General features: G+C 36.3%; 1 protein-coding gene across 1 annotated transcript in view; it reads left to right on the forward strand.

Moving 5' to 3' along the window:
• LOC309849215 (uncharacterized protein) overlaps positions 1-26,990 on the forward strand; it is a gene marked incomplete at its 5' end in the record, with an annotated part of 88,153 nt that overhangs the window by 39,986 nt on the left and 21,177 nt on the right. The gene's annotated exons all lie outside the window — the stretch shown is intronic.

Raw genomic sequence — 26,990 nt, forward strand, 5'->3', positions numbered from 1 at the left:
GTTTATGCATATATTTGACCAATTTCTGGGCTCTCTTATTCCATTCCCTCCCATTATTTGTCTACGTCCAGTACCATTGCCAAATCATCCAAATGGCTTTCATTTTCTAGTAGATCTCAATATTCAAAAGGGTAAATCCCATCAAATTATTTTTGGTTTTCTCTTTCTCTTATGTTTTGTTAGCTGCCAGGCTTGTATTTTAAAGGAGCAGTGTTTGGTCTCATCCAACATTATACTATCTCTATTTCATTCACAACTTTTCAATTTTCATTCACTTCTGTCATATTTTCTACTTTCTATCTTTCCGCCTTCAGATTTATTTTCTAAATATTTTTTGACTTTATAATTTAGATGCATATTTTCATTAAGTTTGAGGTTTTCTTCTTTTGTTTTAAAGATTTATTTATTTATTTATTTATTTATTTATTTATTTATTTATTTGACAGACAGAGATCGGAAGTAGGCAGAGAGGCAGGCGGAGAGAGAGGAAGGGAAGCAGGCTCCCCGCTGAGCAGAGAGCCCAATGTGGAGGCTCGATACCAGGACCCTGGGATCCTGCACTGCCTTGTTAATTTTCTGTGTCTTATTTCCATTATCTGTTCATTTTGAATATTTGTAAGTGTCCTATTTTAACTTCCTCTTTGACTCATGAGTGTCATAGATGTCTGTCTTTCTTTCTTTCTTTCTTTCTTTCTTTCTTTCTTTCTTTCTTTCTTTCTTTCTTTTAGTTTCCAAATCTATACCACAGTTGTAGCTGTATTTGCAGAGATGTTCCATCTGAGAGTCAACACTAGTGTGTCTTCCTTGTGTGATTTTCTTCATGTCATCACTACATCAGTTTGTTGATCACCGTGCCAGTTATAAACCGTCACCTTTCATTCCAAATCCACCCTCTGGAACTCTGCTTGTGGTCTATGACATTCTGCTCTTACCAGATTGCATGGCGTCATGCTGCAATGTGAGAGACACAGAGACACTGAAGGCGGGAGAGCTCCTGAGACATATGGTGGCTGTGCATTTTCTACAACTCTTCCTGGGACAGCCTCCCTAGCACATAGCTCTTCAGACCTTCCCAACAAGGTCTATAGATGGCATCTCCCTGAAATGGATGTTTCCAAGCAACTCAGATGAAAACTTCCTAGCGAGTTCTGCCAGCATGGCACCCTTGGCCACTCTGTGACTTGTGGCCAAGCCCATCTAGTAAGGTCTAGATCTCAGGCCTAGAGGTGGGGATCATGGAAGATTTTCAGAATTTTTTCTTCTTTTAGGTACTATCTCATCCCTGGAGGTAGGAGGTGCTCCTGTATCTGCCATTCTTCTCTTCTCTAGAGTTATCTTTACCCACAGTAACCCCTTAGGTATAGTTAATGATTGTTCGAAGTGCCATGTGATTTTTGTGTCTTGAGTGGACCCTGACTAGTACAATTGTGCTGTTCTAATTCATACTACTTTTTTAGTGGTCTACTTCTTCTTTTTCAAAGATTTTGCTTATTTGCCAACGAGAGAAAGAAAGCCCAAGGAGAGTGAAAGACAGACAGATGGAGAAACAGGCTCCCTGCTGAGCAAGAGCCCTGATACAGGACTTGATTCCTGGACCCTGGGATCATGACCTGAGCCAAAGGCAGATGCTTAACCAACTGAGACATCCAGGTTTCCCTATTGGTCTACTTCTAATATCTTAGAGAGGTAAACTCTAATTTTCTATCCTGATGGCAGATTTATACTTTATGTGTAATTCTTTCAATTCTTGCTAAATATATTTTAAAGCAATAATGCTAGAAATGTGTACATTTAAATAATTTATATTTTTCTGATTAGTGGATTTTTATTTATTTTATTTTATTTATTTATTTGACAGAGGGAGATCACAAGTAGATGGAGAGGCAGGCAGAGAGAGAGAGAGAGAGAGAGGGAAGCAGGCTCCCTGCTGAGCACAGAGCCTGATGCGGGACTCGATCCCAGGACCCCGAGATCATGACCTGAGCCGAAGGCAGCGGCTTAACCCACTGAGCCACCCAGGCGCCCCGATTAGTGGATCTTTAACCATCATGTAGAACCACCTTATCTTTACTGTAATTTTACTCCAAAGCCCAATTCATCTGATATTAATACTGCTGCATCAGCTGACTAGTGCTTAACATATATCTGATAGAATTTTTTATTCTTTCTCTTCAAACATTTTCATGCTTTGATGCTTTTAGAGGATTTAGTTTGTTCAGTCAAGTCTAATTATCTTTATCTTTTTTTTTTCCTCCATTAGTTTGAAATGCTTATTAATAGTCTCTAACTTTAGTCGTTCCCCTATATATTTTGGTGTGAATACACAATTTAATGAAATATAAAGTGAATTAATCAATCTACTCTTTTTTTTTTTTTTTTGGATTTTATTTATTTATTTGAGAGAGAGAGACAGAGATAGTGAGACCAATAGCGTGAAAGAGCACTAGTTGGGAGGAGGCAGGGAGCCCAACTTGGGGCTCGATCCCAGGACTCCAGGATCATCACCTGAGCCAAAGGCAGATGCTTAACTGACTGAGGCTCCCAGGCACCTCAAGTCTACTCCATTTTTAAAATAATAAAGGGATCTTTGCTCTAATTTTAATTATATTTCTCAGATCATATACTGTTGTTGAATATTTTTGTTTTATACTATTTGTGTGTTATCCATGTGAAATATCACTTTTTATTTACATTATTTGCATGTTTATAAATATCATCCACATAAATTCTTATTTGTCCTTAAATTTGCCTTTAATCTTACAGTCACTGGAGACCCACTACTGGGAGTTTAAAATTAATTGACATTAATCCAATATTGTTCTTGAAGTTGTACAGCACTGAGGACAATAAAAAAAAAAGAGACCAAACTTCCAGGGATACCTGGGTGACTCAGTCAGTTAAGCTGCTGTCTTTGGCTCAGGTCATGATCTCAGGGGTCTGGGATCGAGTCCCACAACGTGCTCCTTCCTCAGCAGAGAGCCTGCTTCTCTCTCTGCCTCTGCCTGCCTCTCTGCCTGCTTGTGCGCTCTCTCTCTCTTTCACATAAATACATAAATATATGAAATCTTAAAAAAAAAAAAGAGGCAAAACTTCCAGTTATAAGATAAATACATCCTGGGAATATAACAACCAGACCATGGCTATAGTTAACGATACTGTACTGTATGTTTGAAAGTTGCCAAGAAAGTAGATCTGAAAAGTTGTCATCACCAGAAAAAAAAAATGTAACTCTGTGTGTGATATTTAACTGAAGTTAACTAAAGTTATTGTAATAATTATTTCACAATATAAACACACACATCAAACAATACGTTGTATGCCATGATCTAGCACAATGTTATATGCCAATTCCATCTCTATGGAAAACAAAACAAAACAAAAAAAGGAGACCTGACCACAGAAGGACCAATGTGCAGGAGTGCCAGGCTGGAGTAAAGAAATAGTAAGACCCTAAACTAATGGTGTGATACCAGGTGTAGATAGGTGGGCATGAAAGTGCGATGTGTAAGGAAGTTAAAACCGTCCCCAAGTGTGTCTTTGTGTGAGAGGTTACATTTGGTAGTCAGGGAAAAGAAGAGAATTGAGGATGATTTCCAAGTTGTTCATTTATTTACCTGTACAGGAACTGGCATAGAGATTTGACTTGAACAATAGACACACTAGTTTCCTTCTGTGCTTGTGTTAGAGGTGCCTCTGACACGGCCAGCTGGAGATGTGCACTAGGGAGCTGGGAATGCAGGTTGGAGAGTGATGTGGATGGACATGGAAGATTGGGAATCTTTCCTACAGAAGTGGACAAACCACACCTGCGCCGTATGAAGCCTGGAGGGCTGGACTCACTTGTGTGTAATTCCTTCTAAAGGCTTGTTGTCAGATGGGTACTTCTATCTGGCTGTTCAGGGAGGTGTTACTATAGTTATTCTGCTCTAAAGTTTTGAAATTTAGGGAAGTGTCACTTTGGGGACATATATTCCTGTTAAAGTCTGCTTTTTCTTATGCTTTCCTTTTTTCGTTTTGACCCTCAATATATTACAAGTTGTAAAATGCAAGATTTTCTGTATATTTTATAGCACTTTTATAAAGAAATGGTCTCCTACATCAGTGAGCAAAATGTTTCTAAAGAAGATTTTTTTGAAAAATAAATATAAAATGATAGTGATTTTAGACTCATTTAAGTTTCCAAGTGCTGTAAAGAAAACTGTAAAATTCAAAATGAAGAAATCAGATATTCAGATCTTTTGACTGTAGTAATTTCTCACCTTTCACTTACTCAAAAAGCTTCCTGTAATTTTAAGTTTTTGCCAAGTACATGTCTTTCAACTACAAACTTTCACACCTACAATATAATCCAGATGGAGGATTTATGCTTCTCGAATACTGAAGCAGATCTATACCATGTTACACAGTGAAGGCATTCAAGACAGCAGTTAGTCCGATAGGAAGCTGAAAAGTTTAACAAAATCACTTCCGTTCTGCAATAAAACTGGCCAGGACTTGAGCTGGTTTATTTGTTCTTTGGGGGAATTTATCGCATCCTATTTTTCTACTGTTTGGAAAGGATACTTTTTCTAAGATGTACCTTTTCATTAATAAAAACACCTAAGGTATACCAGTTATAAGAGTAAAACGATTTATAAATTGGGCAGATTCTAGAATAGGAACATGAATTGTTGCTTTCACAACTGATACCATCTTTCTATAATTAAGAATAAAACTTGAATGTGCCCTTTTTTATTCCAGTGCTCTGAGAGTTTCACATCTAGATAGACTGTTTAGTATTATAATTTATAAGTTGAAACCAAGGTTGCAAATTACATTATTTTCTACAAAACCAATTCTGTATTAGGAAGGATACTTTTTTATTTGCCTTTCATTCATTTTTTGTTTGCTTGTTTGCTTGTAGAGTCTTCTTCGTTGAAAGAGTATTGTTTAGTTTTCTAAATATATTTGGAAATGATTTGGAAAGACAAAAGGAAGTTTAATCAGGTGTTGTTAAAAGAATCACAGGGACATAGATATGAGTCAGTCTGAACAATGAGTTGGTAATGGTGGAATTAAAATGGTAATTTATGAAAACTACGGTTGTGTATAGGATAGATGATTTGGATCCTATAACTTCAGGCTGTTGCTTCCAAAGGATTACTTCCCTCCTTGGCAAGGAGTTCTTACTTCATATGGAACTTCTGGCCCCAGAAGGAACCTGCAGGCCTGGCTCTGGGAGAGACTATGCTCAAATCCCTAAAGACAAAGATGTTTGCTGAAACAGAACTAATTACAACTAGGTAATGTGAAAACGAATTTAAATTCTTAGAGGAGTAATCCAGTGATTTATTTCAAAAAAGCAAAAAGACAAAGAGGGGGAAAGGATGATAGGAAAAAAAAAATTTGAAAAGCTATTATGGATAAGTTCAGAATAGTTAATGCCACTTTCACAGAAATTTCAGAATTAGAAAAATAAATATATAACAGAAAACCCATAATTAGATAAATAAATAAAATTTTACTGAGCTTAATAAAGACTGGTATGAAAGGGTTCAAAAGGACAACCTAATAATATAGTTGTAAAGGGGTAGATAAATAAGTAGGTATTGAGAATCACTGTTTTTTCTTTGAGAACTTCAAATACACTTTAGTATCCCTGTGAGCATGCCAGATCCCCTGGACACACTGCTTGAGAACTGTGACTCTATGACTGCAAGCCAAGTCACCTGATTTGAATACCCAGGTTGTGAGTATATTTAAACAAACAAACAAACAAACAAAACAAAACAAAACACAACCAGTGCCATTTTACCACTTGTGGACCAGTTATGTAATGATGCATACAGGTAGGGCACCTGTGTGGCTCAGGTGGTTAATCAATTCTTGATTTGGGCTCAGGTCGTGATCTCATTGTCCTGGGATCAAGTTCCAAGTCAGGCTTGGCACTCAGCGGGGATTCTGCTTGAGGATTCTCTCTCCCTCCCTCTGCTCTCCCCTACCACACACTCTCTCTAAAATAAATAAATAAATCTTAAGAAAAAATTAAAAAAGTAGATATCACCTAAAGCAGACACACTGCAACTAAGCAATGACCCCAAGTCTCCATTCACTGACTTTATGATATTCTCAAGGTCTGTATATAATAAGTACACCAGGATGACAAGTGCTTCTGCAATAATGTGTTTCTTCTTATTAATGTATTTGAGGCAAAAATCAAATTAATTAATGAATTAATTGTCCAAGAATAAAGATCAGAATGGAATCAATCTCCAAAGCCTAAGAAGTTAAACATAAAAATCACCCTATTAATAAGTCACTTGAATGAATATCTCTCAAACATCATTTTGTTCCATGATAACTACTTCATACTCAAAATGTAAACCTGGGGAAGGGTTTGGGATATTTGGAAGTTAGTAGACACATGTGAGTCCCAAATTTGCTTCTTTACATAGGTAGATGAGGGCATGAAAGTAAAACTCACACCACAGCCAAGGTGGGTCAACAATGGCGATGGCTCCCTATGGGGAAGCTATGAACTAAGAGTCAAATCCACACCTCTGTCCACTTTGTAAATAAAGTTTTATTGGAACCCAGCTCTGCCCATCAATTTCATATTTTCTATGGCTCTTTTTGGGTTGCAACAGCAGGCTTGAGTAGTTGCAACAGAACTAAATGGCTTGCACTCCCCCCCCCCTGCCAAATTACTGTATGGATCTTCACAGAAAAAATTCCCAACTCTGTACTTAACTGTGAACCCTTCAAAGCATCTGCATTCATGATGGTGCCAAGGGGTGATACGAACATGATTTCATCTCATATTCAGATATAAGTTTGTCCAATTCTCTGTAAATTCACTTCAAACAAGATATGAAAGCCCCACGGTGAATATATTAGGGAGAGATAATTACACTTAAAATTCTTCAGTACATCCGTATTTCCATTACACATCTCCAAGTCTCCTCCTGTGAAGCTAGGAATAGACATGATTGCATTTCAGCTTCACTCACAGCATAAACAGAGCAATCTCCTGGTTCCAATCCCTCATTGCTACCGTACAGACTGTCTTAGGATTTCAAGTAGAGTAGAGATATAAAGGCAAGACTGTACCCTAGAAAAGGTAAAGTAGTTTGAGAAGACATCAATAGGTGGATAGAAATAGTAATTTCAGAGACTTGGTGTGATGGGTATGAGTGCTTTTAATATTAAAGTTCCCAACACCTACAAGCTGTCCCTTAGGTGTCAAAGAAGTCAAGTTGTGACCTGGCTTTAGAAAAATACTCCCACTGTAGCTGATGCAGGATGAATAATTCCTTTCCTGGCCCAAGATTCTTGTTACAATTTCCAGCAGCGATTTCCATACAGTGAGAGTGTTCTGTCTCAGACTTTGGGAGAACATCTTATTGGAAGAAATTCATATTTAGAATTCATATGAAGTGAGTGTGAATCTTAATACTCTAAGTCAGGTCCATATAACTTTTTTTTTTCCCTAACCCAAGTTAATTTCCAGTTCCTAGACCTATCCACTGACCTCTCTGGTATAGTACCTTACACAGGCTTTCTGCGGTCAGGGCGGAGAGGAGGGGTGCTGCCCTTTCAAAGAATCCTTTATTCCCCAGGGTTTTACAATGGTTTCTGTATCTTCCATAAGCCAAATAATCACTTGTGGAAGAAACCTTATGGTTTCTGATGATCTTCCTAATACTGCATAAATAAAACGTCCCTTGTTACAAATAAAACGTCCTCTAATCTTTTTGTCTATTCATGTCTAGTAGTTATCTCTTGCTTAAAGGCAATATTCTAAGAACCAATAGAAATTTGGGACTTAAAAACATGCCTTGCAGTAAGTGTTTAATGGCTACAGAACTTTAGCTGGGGAAGAAGTCTGTGCAATGGTCACACAACAGTGTGAATATACGTAATATGATGAACCTGTACAATTAAGAATGGTTAAAATGGTAAATTTTATGTTATGTACATTTTACTACATTGAAAAAATGTGCTTTTCAAAATAAAAAAAGAAGATTACATGTTTTTACAATGAATTGTTTGATAGATATATTTAAGATACATCAAGTTCCTATTAGATAAGCTTTTACAGATTACTAAAAAGGAGGAAACTATTACAAGAGAGTACTGATACCCAAATGAGGTGAAGTCTGAAAAAAACTATAGGGCACACTTTCTCACCGATGTAGATGGTAAAGGCTGAAACAAATACTTAGCAATCCAAATCTGCCTGTAGAAGAAACAAATAATCCTTTGTAACAATTAAGCTTGCAAAAACAAAAACAAAAACAATAAAAAAATCCCAAATTTAAGTTTACTCCACAGCTTCAAGGATGGATTAATATTAGAAAGTCATTAATGTATTCCACTATGTTTATAAATTAAAGGATGAAAACATTTGATCAGGACAATAGGTTCTGTAGACTCTGTCACATATTTATGGCTCCAAAATGATCAAAACAAATCTTAACTAACTCTTTGAAGGAACATTTTTTTTAAAATATTTTATGTATTTATTTGACAGAGAACACAAGTAGGCAGAGAGGCAGGCAGAGAGAGAGGAGGAAGCAGGCTCCCTGCTGAGCAGAGAGCCCGATGCGGGACCCGATCCCAGGACCCTGAGATCATGACCTGAGCCGAAGGCAGCGGCTTAACCCACTGAGCCACCCAGGCGCCCTGAAGGAACATTTCTTAAACTCATAACCTGTACCACCCAGAACCCATGGGTAACATGATACTTCAGGTAAGAACATTGGAGCATTCTGGTGAAAACCGGGATCGAGACAAGGATTCTTGCTACCCCCCTTCCTCTTCAGTGTTGCCCTACAGATCTCAGCCAGAGCCAAAAAACAATGAATGGAGTGTTTTGTAAGACTTGAAAATGAAGAAAAATCCATATTCACAGATGATATAATTTTAACTTAAAAAATCGCACTGGAGTCATTAAAGCAGTCTAGCAGACGTTAAAAGGAGGGTATAGAACTGGCTAAAAAGTCAAAGATTTGACTAGTCTCCAAAGAAAAGAGGGGGATGTAAGGACCTATTTAGAAACTGTCCCTGCTCCCTTTCCCCCAGGGGATTGACTTGGAGACAAGTCCCGGAAACCAGCTTCAGGTAACAAAGCCCAGATACAAAGGTGGGTCAGGCCAGGTAGAGACATCGGAACAGTGGGGGGATGCATACTGTCTCCCTGGTTACCAAGGAGTATGAGCCCCGCCCTTTGGGAGCCTTTTGGGCGCCAATCCCAATCAAGGTGTGATAGGCTAGTTCAAATGTCTACTAGGGTAAATTGTAACTCAATTGGTCACCTAGCATCACCGTGGAGTTTCCTGTGTGTGTTACAATCTCATTGGCCACCTGTGCATGGCCAGGCCCGACCGCATGGTCTTTGCCCTTAAAAGGTAGACTGTGAAACAGAGAAGGGTTGCCCTCACTTGTAAGAGGTGTGGCCCCAAACGTTTGGTTAGATTCTTGATGCTTGGTGCCATGTAAAGCTTTGCTTGACCTTCAAAAAAAAAAAAAAAAAAGTCTACTGAAATATTCAGAATAGATAACAAAATTAACATAAGAAGTAAATTGATCAGTTTTGCTGGATATATGATGTATATAAAATATTAACTTTTTAGTATATCTCAGAAATGAAATTGAGAAAATGCAAATTTACATAAAGATGCTATTTTAAAAAATCAACAAAGTATGGCCACTGGGACCCACTTGATTTAATGAGGTTGTGCAAAGTCAGTGTAAAGAAAATTATAGCATTTTATTGCAATATATTGAGAGAGACCTCATCTTACTATTGTAAAGATGTCAATTATCTCGAATTTAGTATGTCCACCAATACAATTCCAATAAAAACTTGCTATTTTTTTGCAATGCAGAGAAGAATTGTAAGAGCTTCTCTCTCTCAAGTACTCATTCTATGTCCATATTGTATCCTAGAGAAACCTTTACAATGTTCCCAAAGAGATGCATACAGGAGTATTCTTAGAAGCTATTTGTAAAAAATGGACAAACAGTGAACAGGTTCATAAAAATGAGAATAAAATATGATACATTAGCACAATAAACTTGTTTATAGCAATGACAGCAAACTGACTCAAGCTACACACATAAATATGAATGAACCTTAGTAATAATATTTAGCAAGAGGGAGTTTGCTGAAGACCTGCTATGTGATACCATTTATATATAATTTAAAAACATAACATAATACTTCTGGAATTGCATATACAAACATAAGTTGTAAAATTTGAAGACATGCTTGGGAGTTATAATCACCAAAGTTAAGAGAGGGGAGGGGGGAATGGGATCCGACTAGGGGAGAGATTTCCTTTCAACAGCTGGAAATGCTGTCTCTTGTAAGTGAGTGAGTGAGTGCAAGGTTGAGTACCTGTGTATTTCCTGGGTCACTATTGCTATGCTTTGTGTGGCTTCCCTTTATTGTAATGAAGTAAAAGTGAGCAAATGACATAAAGAAAATTACCCTAACAAACAGAAGGGCAGATGACATCAAGGGATAAAACCAGGAGGGGGACAGAGTGGATTAGCTTTCCGAGCCTACTTCTGTCAGTAAGACATTTAGACTCCTGGCTCCTGGGAAGGGCCCTGGGAGTGAGGTGGGGTGGGGAACCCCAGAAGATGCCAATACAGAAAGAAAAACAAGGGGATAATGCATTCTGTCTCTGGGAGAGACAGAGAGACAGACGTGGAAAATCTTGCTTTAAAACAGATGGGCGTCTCTTTCTTGGGGCAGCAGGGGTAGATATTTCAAATGACACTCAAATCATGAACTAGATATTAAGAGCTTAGCTCTCAAGGAGCTTGGAGATCCTTGGGAAGTAGGTATGAAAAACTGACAAGAAAGTCAATTTCAGATATCAGAAAACTGGAGCTCATGGAGAGAAGTTTCCCAAGGTCAGAATCAGGCAGGAGGGGAAATAATGAAGGCCAGACTACCTACAACATAGAACACAATCTGTATCAGTGCATGACACCAACCTCCCTCTGAGGAATATTCCCCCATGTGAGGCGTTTCTTCACCTTCTGCTTTAGATGTTAGATTGTGGTTTGATAGTTGCAAGCTTGCCGTATCAACTTAAAAATTTCAGTTTCTTAATAACTGATATCCTTAAGTAACAAAAGCAGCACTGATCTATTTACTATATTTTCAACATATACCTACTTGGTTGGATGGATATTCCCTAATATTGGTTATTTGTAATTTCCTTTATTACTTAAAGATGCTAAAACATAATCTATCCTGTACGTTTTAAGATAATTTGTCATTGGGAGAGAGTATCTAAGTTTTAGAAAGTTTTTTTTTTTTTTTTCAACTTTGAGAGATTAAAACCTCAGACCTTTAATCTTTTATTTGGAAGCCCGTCATTTTTGACAAGATGAAGAGCCTTACACCTCGATGAAGAGATACTTTTTCTTTTGTGACAGGACCATGAAGGATACATGACATTTATTATCAGCTGGTGAAAGAAAAGGTCTGAGAAACAGCAGACAAAGTTCAGTGATAAATCTAAATATCTTTTCACCACATTTTGGGACTGTTTTTCTTTAGTCATTTTTGTTAGCCCTGCAGCTAGCAAAGCAAAATTATTTCTAACGCCATTAAAATGTTCTTCACACTTCAAGTGCAAATGCTTATTTGTTCTTAGTGTTTCTCTGAACAGAACAATTGTCTGAAAATAATGTCTGGCATGTCTTTTCAGAGAAAGGTTAACAGAGAATAGACTCAAAGCACAGACACATGAAATTCTACTCACTGCATTCTTCACTTTGGAAAACAGTTTTAAGTAGTTGAAATACTTATGAAGAGTGCATAGCAACGACAGCCGCCCCTTAAAACATCTTGCTTCTTGAAGTTTGTTTAATCAGTTGTGGCACTACTGAACTACGGGCTTCTTTCCCTTAAAACCCTAAAAGAGAAGTGTAATCTTCCAGAACAAACTACTGAACTTTTATTCTTCAGTAACTGTCATACTCTTTGGTGAAGGCCACAGATGTTTTGTTTTGTTTTTTTTCTTCCCTTTTTTAACACCTAAAAATTGGATTCATATTGAGCTACACTTCTTGAAAATTTTAGGAAGCCTAGGTTAATTATATTGAAGAATTATTGCAGAATAAAGATACTTTTTCATTCTATTTAATGCCTAAAGATATATTTAGGGACATTCAGTATTTGTCATTTTGTTATCAATAGTCAGGATCTGGGTGGACAAGATTACAAAGATGGAGAATCTATAGCTTATAAATATTATTTTAAGTTAGTTTAAAAGGATACAATGTGGTATATACTTCCCAATTAGCAACAAATTGCTAAAAGTTTACATGACATAAGCAAACATGAGTATGCTAAAAAGGTCTTAGTTTTTAACGCTTTTTGAATCCTCTCTTAAATTTTAAATGGTAATTAACAAAGGCACTTTTAAAAAGACCTATGTTTTCCACCTTCTTCTTCTGATTTAAAAGTATCCCCATAGTGAAATAAAGATTATGTCTTTGGATATTCTGATGACTTCAAAGCAAAATCCTTTAGATATCTGGAAGGTGCCATCAATACTAGTCATTTTAACTTTTAAAATATGAGTATTATATATAAACATATGATATACAATATTAATAATATTAAAGTATAAGAAATGCATTAAAATATATACCACAAGTAGTATAGACTATAGAAACATATTTCCATAATTTCTATATTCATTCTAAATTTACATATTTTTAAAATTTACATATTTATTAAATAAATATTTAAAAATATATAAATATAAAATATATTAATATATAACATAAAATACATAATACAAGAAATAATATATAATACATACTATATAACATATAAATATGTAAATAATAATATATGCTATTAAATGTTTTTATCTGAAAATTTTCATTTTTAAAAACATCTGTCTTTATTTTTTTTTCACAACTAAAACATCCTGGAGACTTGGTCTTGTCTCAAATGTATGACCATTAAGACTCATCTCAACAAATTAAGCCATAAGTCTTCAGAATCAGTGGCCTTTCATGTCATGAGTAAACGGAATCTTGCATTATTATAATAGACTAAAAACTTCACTGGAAAACTATATATTTTATTTATTTGATTCTAAGAATTTTTAATAAATACATTAAAAACATGAACATAAGTAGCATAAAGCACGCATACATGTGAAAATGTTACTTTTTAGGGTCACCCCTCATGCTAGACTCTGCTTTTATTTAATAAAATCACCTTCGCATAAAAAATAAAAACTTTATGTTGATCAGGAATGAGTTCAAGGCCAAGTAACAGTAACAGCCATGGCAGCAACAATAACAAAACAAAACAAAACAAAACGCCTAACTTACCATGGTTTAAATAATTGAGATTTATTTTTCCAACATAAACAGATTTCAGGCTTTTACTTGCACTGAGACAGTGGGTTGACACTCGTAGGGCCAATGATTCTGCCTTGTTGGCAATTCTCTCCTGGGCACAATGTGGCTGCTAAAGCTCCAGGAATCACATCCTGAGGAAAGTGTGTATGTTTCCTGTACTAACATTTATCTACGTCTATTCCACTTTTGGTTGCTTTCCCAGAAGCACCTCTAGAGACTTCCTTTTCATCTTATGGTTTGGAATCAGTCACATCCTAAGCAGAATATAAGCCCAAGAATATAAATATCTTTAAAACCTTAATTTGGTGAGAGGGTGCACCATAAGAAGAGTTTGTAAATGGTGCTTGGGTTGCCAGTTCTGTGTTAACCACTATTGTTTTTCTTTTTTGAAATTGTCTTCAGGGATAATTTATCAACCTTATGAAGAATTCAATTTCACTTCCTCATACTTTGTGCAGAAAATTGTTTGCAAACCCAAATATTTTCCTTTTCTCTCTTCTATTCTTCATTCTTTTACTTCTTGTCAAAGGGAGCTAACTGGGAGTAGAGGACACATGAAAAATTAAATCATCTAATATAGTACAGACAGAAAATCTAGTTTAAGACTCCCAGTTAAAATACCCTTAGAAGAGTAAAATGATGAATATATATGAGTTTCTGTGTCCTTTGCTATAACTGATTATATATATTTCTCTAATTTGTAAAAACCCCAGGACAGTGGTCTCTTCTTATACTTGGGGATATGTTCCAAAACCCCCAGTGGATGCCTAAAACCTAGTTCTGAACCCTCTATATACTATGTTTTTTCCCAAACATACATACCTATGATAAAATTTAATTTATAATTGAAGTACAATAAGAGCTTAACAACAGTAACTAATAATACAATAGTCATTATAACAATATATTGTATTAAAAGTGATGTAAATGTGGTCTCTCTGCCTATCTCTCGAAATACCTTATTGTGTTGCACTTACCCTTCTTCCTCTGATGATGTGAGATGATACAATGTCTATGTGATGCGACGAAGTGAGGAGAATGATGTAGGTTTTGTGACATAGCAACTACCGTCCTTCTCAGCGTACATGAGCAGGAGGATCACCTACTTTCCAACCACTGAAGCTGGGGAAAGCAAAACTGTGGGAAAGAGGGGATTACTATAAACAGAACTGAATCTTGTAAGGATTGACTACTTTCAATAGTGTACAAAATAACTACCCACATAATACCTAAGAAAATCAAAAAGTTTTCAGCCTGGCTTTCAAAATTACTCATTTTTACCTACCTAGATTTATGGCTTTATCAATGATTATCTTCCCACTCAGCAAACCATGCCAGACTGAATTAATATGTTCATACTGAGATTTGACCCTTGCACTATCTGTGATCACTCTGTTCCCTTCTTTCTTAATACCCAACATTCAATTCAATCTAGGTATAATTTTATTATGTATTATATATAATGTTATATGTAGTATATATAATTATATATAGAAATTACAACAGGGGCATCTAGATGGCTCAGTGGGTTAAGGCTCTGCTGTGAGCTTGGGTCATGATCCTAGTGTCCTGGGATCGAGCCCCACATCCGCAGGGAGCCTGCTTCCTCCTCTCTCTCTGCCTGCCTCTCTGCCTACTTGTGATCTCTGTCTGTCAAATAAATAAATAAAATCTTAAAAAAAAAAAGAAAAGAAATTACAACAAATATCCTACTGTTGTATTAATCACTTGGACAGTATTCTGTTACTCTATCTTGAAATGTTTTGGTAACAAGTTTGTTAACAGAATGGAAATGGAAGTTGGGAACATGGGTGTTCCATGGCCCGCTGGGTTGTTTGTTTTGTTGACATACTCAAATTGTGTGACCAAGTACCTTGCAGCTTTTGTCTGTCTCCTGAGAGCAGAGCATAGATTCAGGGTACCTGGTGATATCCCTGTCCCTTGATTTGAATGTGGTGCTTTTTTTTTTTTTTTTTTTTTTTCAGAATATATACTGAGATTGTTTATCAGAGAGGTTTTTTTTTTTTTTCTTTTTTTGCTTGAAATCTGGGGCATTCATATGTTATGCTATTAATATATTATGCTACTAGGCAATGAACCAAGACCTTCTATTCACTTCCTCCTTCTTACAGTCCATCTTCCCCCCAAAATCAAGAATGCTTTGATCCTAAAAACTATCATACTTTTCTTGTTACCAGAAGCAGATCTAGAGCTAGTTAGAGCCTAACAAGTAGTCACAAATGAGTTAAATTGCATATATCCAAGATCAACTGTATGTATACATGAGCAAGTGTTTCTTTGTGAGTTTTGGATAACTTGATTCATATTTTTCATCTTTTGTGTTTTCCCATTGATGAACATTTTATTAAGGGCATTACCTGGTTATTTTATTTTTGTGCATTCACTAAGAATAATTCAACCTTTATTTTATCTTGAATTGCTTAATATGACAGATAACATCTGATACAAACAAATGACTCCATATGCAACCAGAGAGACATGAGGACTGTGTAAGGTTCTGTTTGGTTGGAATGTTTCATGGTCAGTCAGTTGGGTAAACAGACAATGAATTACTTTTAACTATGGGTTCTGATGACCATCGCCGAAGGGAAGTAACGTTGCACACATTTTTTTTTTTTAAGATATTTATTTATTTATTTGACAGAGAGAGATCACAAGTAGGCAGAGAGGCAGGCAGAGAGAGGAAGGGAAGCAGGCTCCCTGCTGAGCAGAGAGCCCGATGCGGGGCTTGATCCCAAGACCCCAGGACCATGACCTGGGCCGAAGGCAGAGGCTTAACCCACTGAGCCACCCAGGCGCCCCACATTGCACACATTCTATATGTTATGTGGAAATGCCATTTGTTTCAATCATGCATTTGACAAAGTCCAATGCAACAGATTCTTTCAAAGAATGCCTAGAGGATGTTTTCTGATAATTTTTTTTAAAAAGCCTGAACCTAAGTGCATCAGTAAATGAATTACACTTGTATGAGTCATAGCAATGGACCACTCTAGACATTGAAACAATCTAGACACAATCCATTGATTGTGAGGGTGATCACTGAGATTTACTAAAGCACAAGTTCAAACTCATTAAGAGAAAATTAAGTGAAATACACATTACCCAATTTTGTTTTGCCTCCAAACAAATGATCTTTCAAAGCCTCAAATAAGGAGGGTTTTCTGCTGGTAACTAACTCACTAAGAACCAACATACAATTAAGGTATGATTGTCACATACATAATTTTGTTAAAATTATTTATTATTCAGACCAGCCTTTCTTCCTCTCCTTTAAAAAAAACCCTGTTATTCACAGGGTGTAGCATTCAATACCTAAACAAAATAACAAACCCCAAAATAACCCTCTCCATGTTTCTGTATTTTTTTTTTTCATGTGTGTGAAGGTGTGTGTGTCAATGTGTGTGTATAGGTAAGGGGATGGGGTGAACTGATGAAGGGTAGTGTTTAGGAATAACGTTATTCATATTGTGATAGCTAAAAAAAAAAAGGGTGGGTGATGTATAGATGGAAGAAAAGTGTCAAGCAGCTGACTTTGAAAAGCAATGTGGTTCCCGAGGAATGTCATTTGAGCACACCTACCTCCATGAGAGCAGGCACAGGTACAACTGAGCCATTGCTTTGTGACTTCTCATCTTTTAGACACCATGAACAGTATAAAATAAAGTGGGAGACTGAGTTCTCTTCTGCAAGAAGCTTTCAATGGGATAATTTGTTTCCATTAAAACACACAAGAAGTGGGGTGCCTGGTGGCTCACCAGTTAAGCGTCTGCTTTCGGCTCAGGTCATGATCCCAGGGTCCTGGGATCAAGCCCTGCATCAGGGTTCCTGCTCACTGGGGAGCCTGTTTCTCCCTCTCCTCCTAGCTTCTCCCCCTCCTCCTGGCTTCTCCTTATCCTCATGGCTTGGCTCACTATCTCTGTCTTTCTCACAAATAAATAAATTTAAAAAATCTTTAAAAGCATAAATAAAACACACAAAAAACAAGAGAGGGAGTGTGTATACAATAAGGTGCTAAAACACATGGGATAAATGATTACTGTGCCAAGAGTTGAGGAATGGGGGGGGGGTCTGTACGCTAAATCTTCTCAAATTTCAGGAAACTGGCATCCTATTGCCACAATCTCTACCAATTTTATGAAGTTATGAGTATATCAACGTATAATCTCTTCATTTACTTTTCAATAATCCATGTCATTTAAAATACAGTCTATTTTATAGGAATAAACATGACACACTAAGGTAGAAGATAAATAATACATTTGTGGAAATCAAGTTAAAGTGTATGGCATAAAATAGCTTGATTTGGCCCCAGAAATGAACCTGCAAGGAAATGCATACTGTGCAGTTCAACAGAGTTATTACACTTGGGTGGGGCCCTGGATAGACAGGGCTCTGTGACGACTTTTTTTTTGTTACCAGAATCCACTGGGCTTTCATCTTTCCGTTATATTTTCAAAGGAACTCTACTTTTAACAAATACAAAATAAGTAAAACTATACCAAGAAAACTCTCCAAACCGTTCCACCATATACACTGGTTATATAAAATGTGGCACAGATCCTCCTGCAAATTAGTCTGTGATTATGAGGTGAAGTGTACACACTGTGTAGTGTGAAGGGAATTTCTGCACTTCACAGTTAAAAACAAATTTCACAAAAAATGAAATGGAATCTTTCCAAGGTGACAAATTGTGAGATCCTTTTTTTAGCAAGTAGGAGCCATTTTCTTTTCCTTCTGAGATTTTTTCCAAAGTGCTTACACATCATTTTGTGGTTTGGGACAAATTCTGTGCCAAATGTTTGAGAAATTCTGCTGTCACACATCCTTTATAGCTATTAATTCCTCTTTTCAAAGTTGGAGGTCTTGGGAACAGTCATATCTTTACAAATTCCTATCCCTGCTCCTCTGGGTCCGTTTGAGTTCTGACCACCACTATTTCCTTCACTATTTCTGCTGGGATTTAAGACATCATTAAAATAAATGTTTGTGTATGTGGATATGTACATATGCCACAAACCTTCACAGAATGTATAATCCTATAAAGTCTATGAATTCAAATACTGTATTAAATGCAAGCTAGTTTAGTTTCCTAGTAATATAGTTAGGGTTTCTGCTGTTGGTGCTTTATCATTTGGAGCCTCACAGTTCATGTGCAAAATACAAACATGTGGGGCTGTTTTAATACTCTAAGAAAAAATCTTACTATTTCATTATACCAGATACCTAAAATCTTTCTTCCAATGGGAATGTTTTCATATTTACAGATATTTTAGGATTGTTGTTTTAACACAGCTCTGGTTTATCATAGCAAGCTTGTAGGATAGTCATATATGTCCATGTATGTATTTAGACTCCCATGACAGAGTTCTAGAAAAGCATTTGCCTTTGAAACTTCTTTAAGCACATGCATTACCATACTTCTTTTTTTTTTTTTCTTTTAAAGATTTATGGATTTACTCATTTGACAGAAAGAGAGAACGAGCAGGTAGGAGAGAGAGAAGCAGGCTCCTACTGAGTAGGGAACCCGATGTGGGGCTCGATCCCAGGAACCTGAGATCATGACCTGAGCCAAAGGCAGACGCTTAACCCACTAAGCCACCCAGGCGCTCCCACCGTACTTTATTTTCTTAAGAAAAAAACCCCAGCTACCAATAGGGCTTACATTTGTCATTGATATTAAATAAAAGTAAAACTTTTTGAAAACTAAGATTTCTTAAATCAGTATCTATTTCCTAAATGTAAACATTTTAAAACCTCTATTTAAAACATGTCTAATTTTGTTCAGAATCTATTGTTTCTCAAGGTAATACATTTGCCATTTTCTGCTTATAATTCTACTCCCCAAAGTACTGATATTTAGGATGTTAAACATCTCACTAGATCCTAAATTTCTTATAGATCTGGTCATAGGCGTAGAGGTAAAGTCAGTGATTCACGTCTGTAACCAGGGGGCTCTGATCCTCGATCCCTGAAGAAATCTATGCCATGCTATTCCATGTGTTTCTGCTTATTCTATATAAATCCAATCTCCAGGTGCTCTTTTGAGGTAAAAATTGAATTAATTTATTTTAATGTAACATTTCTATCATGTTTTGTGTCAGCAATTCAAGATAATTTTAGTGTCTTGTTTTTTAATTGTCAAGAAAAATTAATCATGGAACTAGCATGGCTGCTTAAAATACATTTTCACAAATCAAAGTAGTAAAACATTGTGTTAATATTGAAATCAAATGCCACAGTTCTATGGAGATGGAGATACAAAGTTAAGGGGCAAATGTGATGTAAATTTGCAAGATAAGAATCAGAATTTTGAGCTGTTCTTTGAACAAATAAGGGTCATTAGCAGGATGATCAGGGAAATGGTGAAATCAGTATTAGGTACCAAGTTGAAAATATACTAGCTGCATGGAGAGCACATCACAGCCAGTGTCTCCGACCCCGCGTCAACAGTGGGCAGCTGACACTCCATCTCATGTCCAACCTGACCCACTGACACAGATGAGGTAGCGAAAGGCAAGCCATCTCAATAGTGGGAGTTCTAAGAACTTATGGATGGAAAGTATCATCATAAACCTGTCAGATTAAAGGCACCTGGATGGCTCAGTTGATTGAGCATCAGACTCTTAATTTCAGCTCAGGTCCTGACTTCAGGGTCATTAGATCGAGCCCCATGTTGGGCTCTGTGCTGGGTATAGAGTTTGCTTAAGATTCTCTCGTTCCCTTTGCCTCTCCCACCTCTCTGAACCTCCTGCTCACATGCTCTCTCTCTCTTTCAAAGAAATTAATTAATTAAACTTGTCAGATTAATTACATGTGTATCTGATAATATGAAGGCTCCTGCTAATTAGCCCTGGAACTACATTTAGATAATACCTGTTTGTGTTCAAGTACAGGTTCCTTCTTAGAGCTAGGCATGACCCATCACTAGGCTACTCCTGGGGCCATTAGTAACAATAACCCTATTAAAGAAGCTCACAAAGCATTGGTGATGGTCTCATTATTTGGAGTTCTTGAGAAAATCTTGCTGGAGAAGCTTTTGAAGGACACAGTTGCTATAAGCAACCTTATTCATGAGGTCACCCTAATTAGGCAACTCTGAGGGAAAATGATGTTTGAATGTTTACAAGTGTCCATGAAACACTAAAAAAAAAAAAAAAAAAAAAAAAAAAAAAAATCCACGAAAACAAAAACAAAACAAAACAGCTCAGGGGAAACATTAAAGTGTCTCTTCAGCTTATGTTTCAAAAAAGCAGATGTGAGACCAGAATACATAACACAAACAAGTGTTTGTGAGCATGATGCCATAAATAAATATGATTGTTAAAGACATAAAAAAAGAAAACACAGCATGTCTTGCTATAGAAGATGAAGGACTATAGTTGTCACCATGATATTGTCTACTTCGAGTTATTCTTATAATCCTACGGTACTCAATTGTTTGAAAAGACCCGAGTTTAAACATAAATGTTGACCTTAAAATTCATTACCAGAATGATCTAATTTTACATGTGAAAATTCTCAGAAGAGCTCTGAGGTGCCTGGGATGAACTCACTTGAAATAAATCACAAATACTGGAAGCATTCAGAGAGAACAATGAAGGATACTGTGGTTTTCTAGGCGAAACTATGAAAAAGAAATTAACAATCCCCCGTAGGGAGCCTAGGTGATTTGCCGTATCCTCTCAACAATGTCTGAAATTAGAAAGGGATAGCATTTTATTGGAGGGTGTGGTTGGTAAAGCCTGAATAAAGTTCAAAACCTTTGGAAGAAATCAACGTCCATTGTCATTTAGTTAATAAGTATTCATTGTCCTCTTCTTACATGAAATATTTTGCAAGATACAAAAGATACAAAAATAAGTGAGATATAGCCCCTAAAGGAACGCACAATTTAGTAGGAAAACACCTGAAAACAGAAATTATATTCAATAGTGGTTTGGAGGCTATGGCATTGATACTTACTATGCTAGCTGGTGACTCTAGGTCACACCATTTTCTAGATGTCCTCTAAGTACTCCATTTCAACGCTCCTAACTGCCTCATAGCATAAACAGAGAACTTTAGGTTCAGGGGCAAGAAATACCTCTGTCCCTTGACTTAAATACCACCAGGGAGGTGCACCTGGATGGCTCCTTTGGCTCAGGTCATGATCCCAGGGTCCTGGGATAGAGTCCTACATCAGAGTCCTTGCTCAGCCTGGACATGGCTTCTTCCTCCACCTGCTGCTCCCCCTGCTTGTGCTCACTCTTTCTCTCTCTTTCTGACAAATAAATGGAATTTTATAAATACAAACATACATACATCCATACAGCCAAGGAGCCTTACATTAGAAAATTAAAACTCAGGCCAGAACTGAAATGAGGAGATAGACTTATTGAATATATTTTTTCACCTGGAATCCAAAAGATAACCAGCTGGAGAAAAAAATCCATAGGATTTATGAGGCTTCATCAAAAGAAGCACAGCCTGGATTTCAGGTGGAAGTGGAGGAGAGTACCGCCAGTGTGGTCCAGATGCTGTTGGCAGCAGCCAGGACATCTTTATAAAATATAGCACAGAAGTACAATTCTTACTCACTACTGTACCTCCAGGTCACACTCGGTGAACTTAACTCACAGTCAGAAGATGCTTAATACATGACTGTAGAATTAGTGGATGAATGCCCAGAGGTTGCCATGCTGTACACATCTCTGGAAGATGGGCTTACTGAAAAATATTCATTTCCTCCCTGAGAATTAGTTTTTTTTATTTCTTACTTAAAACAATTAATTCACATATAATTTACATGCAGTATTTTATTAGTTTTAAGTGTACAGTACAATGGTTCAACAATTGTATACATTTCCCAGTGCTTATCAAGACAGTGTATTCAATTTTCCCCATCCCCCACCTCCCCTTTGGCAACCACCAGTTTGTTCTCTGTATTTCAGAGTCTGTTTTTTTTTTTTTGTCTCTTTCTTCTTTGTTTATTCATTTGTTTTGTTTCTTAAATTTGACTTCTCTAAGATTTTTGCTATTACTACATGTCAGTATTGAGTACTGCTTTCCCTTTATTAAACAGTAATCTTTGTTTTAAATCTATTAGCCTGGAGATTTAAAAACTTATTTTGTTAAGTTCTGAAAATATAAATGTGGTATTTCTTTCTACTAAAAATACTGAGCAAATAAAATGTGAAAATAGAAAACATATGATGTATATGATATACATTTGTAAATTTCAATTTTTATTGATTTCTACTATGATCTATTTTATTTTCTTTCTTCTGCTTACTTTGGGCTTAATTTAATCCTCTGTTTTCATTTCTTAAGGAAGAAGCTGGGGTAATTTGAGATATTTCATTTTTCTAATTTTTTTCTATACTGTTGATCGACCTTTTATCGCTATTGAAAGGTGATTTTCCTGGTTTATCTGGGAAAATGTACTCTAACCACACAAGCTATTAAAAGAAGAAGGAAGAGGCCGAAGAATAGGCTACTGCCAAGGAATGTGAGATGAACTTGACACACTGTTTCTGGATTTGAAGATGGTCAGAAGGGCCAGGAGCCAAGAAGGGGGAACAACTAGAAGCCAGAAAATACAAGGAAACAGCTTCCATTCAAAAACCTCTGGAGGGAAAGCAACCCTTCTAACACCTGGATTTAAACCCAGTGGAGAGTGTGTTGGACCTCTGACATATAAAGCTGTGAGATAACAACCAATGCGTTCAGGAAACCACCAAGTCTGTGGTACTTTGTTATGACAGCAATAGAACCTAACCAAAGCTGGTCATCAAGTTTACTTATTTTTTCCTTTGCCGTGTTTAATCTGCCATCAATCTCATCCACAGCGTGTTTCCTCCCAGATATTGTCATTTCCAGCTCAGAAGTTCAGTTTGGGTCTTTTTATATCTCCATGATAGTATTGAAATATTTATTCCTTCCTCTACCTTCTTGACCATATGAGATACAGCAGTAAAAGCTGTTTAATGTTCTTGTCTTCTAATTCTGTTATTTCTGTTGTTCCTGGATGTGTTTTAATTGAATGACTTTTATCCCCATTATAGGTGATCCTTTCCTCCCTTTGTGTATACCCTGTAACTTTTGACTGGATGCTGAACAAGGGGAACACATTGTGATTCTGCCTCATTTTTATGTTCCTCATACTCTAGGGCTTGGAGTTAGATGGGTTACATTACCTGGGAAGAGCTTGGTTCTTTTATATCCTCCTTTAAGACTTTATTACATAGAACCAGATCTGCATTTTCTATGGAATTAACGTTTCTCTCTCCGGGGGGAAAAACCTTCTCAGGATCCTCACCGATGGCCTCTAACTAACGTTAATCACTCTGCCTATCAGGTAGAGGTACAATCTCTTGCTCTGTTTCAGCTCCAGGAACTGTTCTTTTTAATTCTTTCAGGCATTTCTTGATCTGGTCTCAGATAGTGTCCTCACATGCACACATTGATCAACAGTAGTCAACCGAATTCTTGAGGGAGACTCTCTGAAGAGATCTAAAGTTTCTTCTCTGGGAAGCTTTCTTGTCTGTCATGCTGCCCTTAGAACTCTGCCTTGGCTCTGCTGAATGCCAGATATTGGCCCCTGGAGTCCTGGCTCTGACTGTGTCTCCCATCCCTGTACTGTGGGCTGGAAACTTCCTCCAAGTAGCAAGTGGGACCAGTCTCCTGGTTCTCCTTGTCTATGTCCCCTTTCCTGGTTCTCAGAAACCACTGTCCTTCCTTGCCTAGCATCTAAAGTCTCGAGGGATCTTGTTTCACGTATTTTGTTTTAATATTTAGTTGTTACAAGTGGGACGAGGAATCTGTGCTGTTTCTTTCTTTTTTTTTTTTTTTAAGATTTTATTTATTTATTTGACAGAGAGAAATCACAAGTAGACGGATTGGCAGGCACAGAGAGAGGGGGAAGCAGGCTCCCCGCCGAGCAGAGAGTCCGACGCGGGACTGGATCCCAGGACCCTGAGATCATGACCCAAGCCGAAGGCAGCGACTTAACCCACTGAGCCACCCAGGCGCCCTCTGTGCTGTTTCTATATCCTGATTGGAAGTAGAGGTCTCACTTGATATTCTGGTGTGCATCTTCTCAAACCTTCTTTGACATATTTATACTTATACATACACATCTTTGTTTTTCAGATTGTTCTTGATGTATAAAATATAACAAGCACATTTTTTTAAAGTTCTTTATATATTTTACCCAGAATATGACTATCTTTTTTCCTACATATCTTTGTACATTTGGTTATTCCCTTAAGATAAATTGTGACTAAGTTAATATTTTTAATGCATTTGTACAAGTGGTCAAATAAGCCCCACCAACAAATATAATGTCTCTCCTTTTCTATGCCATTGTGCAAATCAGATTTTTAAAAAATATCTTCTGATACCAAAAAAACTTCAGTTTTTTAAATCAATCTTTGTCTTAATATAAGAAATTAAAAACACCAAGTTCAATGTTATTGAGATACAAGAGCAGTGATCACAACATATCTGTCCACTCAGACTTCAAGGTATTCCAAAGTTGTTTACTAGATGTGAAGAAGAAAAGAAAAATATAATTAAAATGCCACTAAAATTAAAGAGGAGTAAGAGCATACTTATTAAGACAAACACCAAGTAATGTATGGAATTGTCAAATCATTATAACGTGCACCCCAAACTGACATAACATTATATGTTAATTACACTTAAATAAAAAATAAAGATTTAAAAAAATAAAAGAAAAGACCTTTCTAATTATGTTGGTAGTTTATTTTATTTGATCCTATTTTTGACCATTATTCTAATTTCTAGCATTTATGTTTGCTTCAACTTTAATTTCAATTTTTAAAAATGTTACTGAAGTGAAACTGAAGAACATGTTCATGTGTAGTTCTTTGTGAATTGTCTATTTGTATCTTCATTTATTTCTATTAGCTCTCATCCTTTTCTTAATGATTTGTCAAATCTCTTTTTATTTTAAGCATAATTCCCAATATAATATTTGTTAAAGTGATGTGCCAAATTTGGTTTTGGTTTTTGTGTTTTAAGCAACTATTTCATTTAAAAAATATTGTTAGCTCTATCAAATTTTTATTTATGTTAAAGCCTTTGCTCAGAATGCCATTCAATATTTTCCATCAGCTAAATAGATATGCGCTTATTTTTAATTTTTATTTTATCTAACTGTAATTTTACACTTATTGCTATAATTCAGTGAAACTTGTTTCTTGATACATAATGTAGGATGAAGATCTAATTTTATTTTTTCTGTGTGATTAATCAAGTGTTCCCCTGTTTTAATATATATGTATATAAAACATTTAATATAGTATAATTTAATATAATCAATTATATTTCTGTGTGTTTGAGTAATGAGGCATACCTAGTTATAATTTACCAGAATTGCATATAATATCAATATCAAAAAATAAATTTTAATTAGGCAAAATAATAGTAGTATCTAGCATCTAGAGAGAGAAGCATATAGACTTTTCAATTCATGTGGATGAGTTGCTCTACTCATGTGTTACACTGACACATCATATAAGATCAAACCTCGCATTCAAGGATTTTGTATTGCTGTTTATAACTGGAAACAGCATGCTACTCCTTTCTTTACAATCTCTGGATTAGTGCTTTCCTATGTCTTGGACCAATACAATCTCTGTAACTATGCTCAGATGCCTGAGAGCAACAGAGTTAAGTGTGGTGAACAGGGTGAAAGTCTGAGATTCATTTGGCTAAAGCCAGGCCTGCAAATCTGTAGACGAAGATGCGTGCTAATGAGATGTTTCAGATACCATCATTACTCATTGTTTTAAGGAAGATTCTCTGGACAGATTTAATGATGCAGATAAGCAAAATACCTCATTTGTACACTTCATTATTAATAAAATGGAATCTTTGACTCAAAGAACAAGTTTGTTCTTATTTAAATAACTTCTACTTTGTATCAGAAGTAGACCTAATTTGAACAGCAATGTAATTGGTTTATGTTCCCATGTATGTTATTTTTTGTATTAAAACATAATTTTCTGAGATAAGGTTTATAGAATTCACCAGACAGTCAAAGGAATCTATGGAAAAATAATGATAATGAAGCTTGGTAATGATAAGAACATTTAAATATAGATTATTCAAAACTATTTCTGTGGTATATTTTACTGATTAAAGACATGAAGCATATGAATATTGTCCTACATCTTTTTCCTAATTTCTGCTCCTTTGCCACATACCCCTGGCCCCTTTTCTTGCTTCCCATCTCCTCCTGACTAATAATACGAAATGAAGGGATTGGAGCAACATACTGGTGTTTCATTGAACTATCAGGTGTCAGTGGTCAATTCACCTCTAGCCCTCTCAACAGATGGTGTGCTTTGGTATTTGTTTTGAAATTTCCTAGTTAGTGTCAATTTTTTTTTGAGATGCATGTATGATTTTGTGTGCATGTGTTTGGTTTTTGACAGCCTGTTTGAGGACTGAGGATGCACTGCTTTTTTTTCCTATTCTGAAACCTTGAGGTATGACAGCATGTAGTGAAATCATTGTGATAAAGTGCACAGTTACGATGTTTTAGCCACTTACACTATGTGTAACCATGTTTC

Source organism: Mustela nivalis, assembly GCF_964662115.1.
Source record: "Mustela nivalis genome assembly, chromosome: 15".
Classification (NCBI taxonomy): Eukaryota; Metazoa; Chordata; class Mammalia; order Carnivora; family Mustelidae; genus Mustela; species Mustela nivalis.